Below are 5,000 nucleotides of genomic sequence, written 5' to 3'. Positions count from 1 at the left end.
TGTTTCTCTCTCGCCACAGAAAAAACACTTTGTCTGTTTTTTTTACAAGTATGTTTCTCACACAAGAGTTCACAGAAACACATTGTTTGTATCAGAGTTACCGCCGGCTCGGACTCTGACCGATTTTTAGGCCGGCAAATGAGTTCGAAAAGTCCGTCAAAATTGTTGCTAAAACCCCTTGAGGACTTCCGAGTGCTCATTCGTAAGGCCTTCGATTTGAAATCGGGACCGTACCTCAAAGTAGCACTTTCCTGGGTACTTTCAAAGTGCTACCGCTGCCAGAAAATGTTCTAAAAATCGTGTTCCCGAAAATCTCCGGGCACCCCGCCAACCCCTCGTGACGCCAAATGCAAATGGCAAATCGGCGGGAGGTCGCCCGGTAGTCCATCCGAGGAAGGCGCTCCAAATCCCCGCAAATCGACTTTTTCAAAACCTCATCGGCACTACCGAGGGCAAGTGGTTAACCAGCTGTCCGAGACATTCGACCACAAATGCAAGTGGCAGCTCGGCGGGACCAATCCACTCCACCTTAGCGGGAACACCCCCACTCTGTCCTCGGTAAATCGGCTGGACACGACCTCATACACTTCCGAGGGCAAGTGATTAACTAACGGTAGGGTGCACTTTTCATATATGCACGTGCCCCATCGGCGGGACCAATCCACTCCTCCGTTCCGCTCTCCTGCAACCTTGGCCCCGGTAAAGCGGCGGCACAGGACCTCATAGACCTCCTGGAAGTCGCCAGAGGCTAAGTCCGACTGGTTTATGACTTGCCACTGCCTGGGCCTGCCCCCACAGGCTAAGTCCGACTGGTTTATGACTTGCCACTGTCTCCACCTCCCTCCACAGGCTAAGTCCGACTGGTTTATGACTTGCCACTGTCTCCACCAGCCTCCACAGGCTAAGTCCGACTGGTTTATGATTTGCCACTGTCTCCGCTGGTTCATGACTTGCCACTGCCTGGACCTGCCTCCACAGGCTAAGTCCGACTGGTTTATGACTTGCCACTGTCTCCACCAGCCTCCACAGGCTAAGTCCGACTGGTTTATGATTTGCCACTGTCTCCACTGGTTCATGACTTGCCACTGCCTGGCCCTGCCTCCACAGGCTGAGTCCGACTGGTTTATGATTTGCCACTGGTTCATGACTTGCCACTGCCTGGACCTGCCTCCACAGGCTAAGTCCGACTGGTTTATGATTTGCCACTGGTTCATGACTTGCCACTGCCTGGACCTGCCTCCACAGGCTGAGTCCGACTGGTTTATGATTTCCCACTGGTTCATGACTTGCCACTGCCTGGACCTGCCTCCACAGGCTGAGTCCGACTGGTTTATGATTTCCCACTGGTTCATGACTTGCCACTGCCTGGACCTGCCTCCACAGGCTGAGTCCGACTGGTTTATGATTTCCCACTGGTTCATGACTTGCCACTGCCTGGACCTGCCTCCACAGGCTGAGTCCGACTGGTTTATGATTTCCCACTGGTTCATGACTTGCCACTGGCTGGACCTGCCTCCACAGGCTGAGTCCGACTGGTTCATGACTTGCCACTGCCTGGACCTGCCTCCACAGGCTGAGTCCGACTGGTTTATGATTTGCCACTGGTTCATGACTTGCCACTGGCTGGACCTGCCTCCACAGGCTGAGTCCGACTGGTTTATGATTTCCCACTGGTTCATGACTTGCCACTGCCTGGACCTGCCTCCACAGGCCGAGTCCGACTGGTTTATGATTTCCCACCGGTTCATGACTTGCCACTGCCTGGACCTGCCTCCACAGGCTAAGTCCGACTGGTTTATGATTTGCCACTGTCTCCACTAGCCTCCACTGGTTCATGACTTGCCACCGTCTCGGCCAGCCTCCCCAGGCGAAGCGCGGGCGTTTGGTGACAATTCCAAGGCAGACCAACGCAAACTCGGCCCCTTGCGCGGCGGGGAGCCGTGCCCGGCCTCGGCGGGGCGTCGGGCCGCCGTTTGGAGCGCCGGCCGAAAACCCGAAAAAAGGGCGAAAATCGGAAAGAATTCGCGCCCGATCGGGCCGAGCGGCCGGCGGGGCGGCAGCCCGGGTCGGTCTCCGCAGACCTGGAGGCTCGAGGGGACCTTTCCGACCAAAGTCCATTTCTCGATTTTCCACCTCCTACCAATCTGCAGGTACCCCGCCAACCCCTCGGGACGCCAAACGCAAGTGGCAAATCGGCGGGAGGGCGCCCGGTAGTCCATCCGAGGAAGGCGCTCCAAGTCCCCGCAGATCGGCTTTTTCAAAACCTCATCGGCACTACCGAGGGCAAGTGGTTAACCAGCTGTCGGAGACACTCGACCACAAATGCAAGTGGCAGCTCGGCGGGACCAATCCGCTCCCTTTAGCGGGAACACCCCCACTGTGTCCCCGGTACCACGGCTGGACACGACCTCATACACTTCCGAGGGCAAGTGATTAACTAACGGTAGGGTGCACTTTTCATATATGCACGTGCCCCATCGGCGGGACCAATCCACTCCTCCGTTCCGCTCTCCTGCAACCTTGGCCCCGGTAAAGCGGCGGCACAGGACCTCATAGACCTCCTGGAAGTCGCCAGAGGCTAAGTCCGACTGGTTTATGACTTGCCACTGCCTGGCCCTGCCTCCACAGGCTGAGTCCGACTGGTTTATGATTTGCCACTGGTTCATGACTTGCCACTGCCTGGACCTGCCTCCACAGGCTAAGTCCGACTGGTTTATGATTTGCCACTGGTTCATGACTTGCCACTGCCTGGACCTGCCTCCACAGGCTAAGTCCGACTGGTTTATGATTTGCCACTGGTTCATGACTTGCCACTGCCTGGACCTGCCTCCACAGGCTAAGTCCGACTGGTTTATGATTTGCCACTGGTTCATGACTTGCCACTGCCTGGACCTGCCTCCACAGGCTAAGTCCGACTGGTTTATGATTTGCCACTGGTTCATGACTTGCCACTGCCTGGGCCTGACTCCACAGGCTGAGTCCGACTGGTTTATGATTTGCCACTGGTTCATGACTTGCCACTGCCTGGACCTGCCTCCACAGGCTGAGTCCGACTGGTTTATGATTTGCCACTGGTTCATGACTTGCCACTGCCTGGACCTGCCTCCACAGGCTAAGTCCGACTGGTTTATGATTTGCCACTGTCTCCACTGGTTCATGACTTGCCACTGCCTGGCCCTGCCTCCACAGGCTGAGTCCGACTGGTTTATGATTTGCCACTGGTTCATGACTTGCCACTGCCTGGACCTGCCTCCACAGGCTGAGTCCGACTGGTTTATGATTTCCCACTGGTTCATGACTTGCCACTGGCTGGACCTGCCTCCACAGGCTGAGTCCGACTGGTTCATGACTTGCCACTGCCTGGACCTGCCTCCACAGACTGAGTCCGACTGGTTTATGATTTGCCACTGGTTCATGACTTGCCACTGGCTGGACCTGCCTCCACAGGCTGAGTCCGACTGGTTTATGATTTCCCACTGGTTCATGACTTGCCACTGCCTGGACCTGCCTCCACAGGCCGAGTCCGACTGGTTTATGATTTCCCACCGGTTCATGACTTGCCACTGCCTGGACCTGCCTCCACAGGCTAAGTCCGACTGGTTTATGATTTGCCACTGTCTCCACTAGCCTCCACTGGTTCATGGCTTGCCACCGTCTCGGCCAGCCTCCCCAGGCGAAGCGCGGGCGTTTGGTGACAATTCCAAGGCAGACCAACGCAAACTCGGCCCCTTGCGCGGCGGGGAGCCGTGCCCGGCCTCGGCGGGGCGTCGGGCCGCCGTTTGGAGCGCCGGCCGAAAACCCGAAAAAAGGGCGAAAATCGGAAAGAATTCGCGCCCGATCGGGCCGAGCGGCCGGCGGGGCGGCAGCCCGGGTCGGTCTCCGCAGACCTGGAGGCTCGAGGGGACCTTTCCGACCAAAGTCCATTTCTCGATTTTCCACCTCCTACCAATCTGCAGGTACCCCGCCAACCCCTCGGGACGCCAAACGCAAATGGCAAATCGGCGAGAGGGCGCCCGGTAGTCCATCCGAGGAAGGCGCTCCAAGTCCCCGCAGATCGGCTTTTTCAAAACCTCATCGGCACTACCGAGGGCAAGTGGTTAACCAGCTGTCGGAGACACTCGACCACAAATGCAAGTGGCAGCTCGGCGGGACCAATCCGCTCCCTTTAGCGGGAACACCCCCACTGTGTCCCCGGTACCACGGCTGGACACGACCTCATACACTTCCGAGGGCAAGTGATTAACTAACGGTAGGGTGCACTTTTCATATATGCACGTGCCCCATCGGCGGGACCAATCCACTCCTCCGTTCCGCTCTCCTGCAACCTTGGCCCCGGTAAAGCGGCGGCACAGGACCTCATAGACCTCCTGGAAGTCGCCAGAGGCGAAGTCCGACTGGTTTATGATTTGCCACTGGTTCATGACTTGCCACTGCCTGGACCTGCCTCCGCAGGCTAAGTCCGACTGGTTTATGATTTGCCACTGGTTCATGACTTGCCACTGCCTGGACCTGCCTCCACAGGCTAAGTCCGACTGGTTTATGACTTGCCACTGGTTCATGACTTGCCACTGCCTGGACCTGCCTCCACAGGCTACGTCCGACTGGTTTATGACTTGCCGCTGCCTGGACCATCCTCCACAGGCTAAGTCCGACTGGTTTATGACTTGCCACAGTCTCCGCCAGACTCCACTGGTTCATGACTTGCCACCGCCTCGACCAGCCTCCCCAGGCTAAGTCCGAGCGTTGCGGTGGCCATGCCAGTGCCGACGAGGTCTGATCCGGTCCCTCGCGCGCCGGGGAGCCGTCCCCGGCCTCGGCGGGGCGACGGGCCGCCGTTTGGAGCGCCGGCCGAAAACCCGAAAAAAGGGCGAAAATCGGAAGAAATTCGCGCCCGATCGGGCCGAGCGGCCGGCGGGGCGGCAGCCCGGGTCGGTCTCCGCAGACCTGGAGGCTCGAGGGGACCTTTCCGACCAAAGTCCATTTCTCGATTTTCCACCTCC

This window comes from Scyliorhinus torazame, chromosome 28 (genome assembly GCF_047496885.1).
Source record: "Scyliorhinus torazame isolate Kashiwa2021f chromosome 28, sScyTor2.1, whole genome shotgun sequence".
In the NCBI taxonomy this organism is placed as follows: Eukaryota; Metazoa; Chordata; class Chondrichthyes; order Carcharhiniformes; family Scyliorhinidae; genus Scyliorhinus; species Scyliorhinus torazame.
This window is presented reverse-complemented; position numbering follows the sequence as displayed.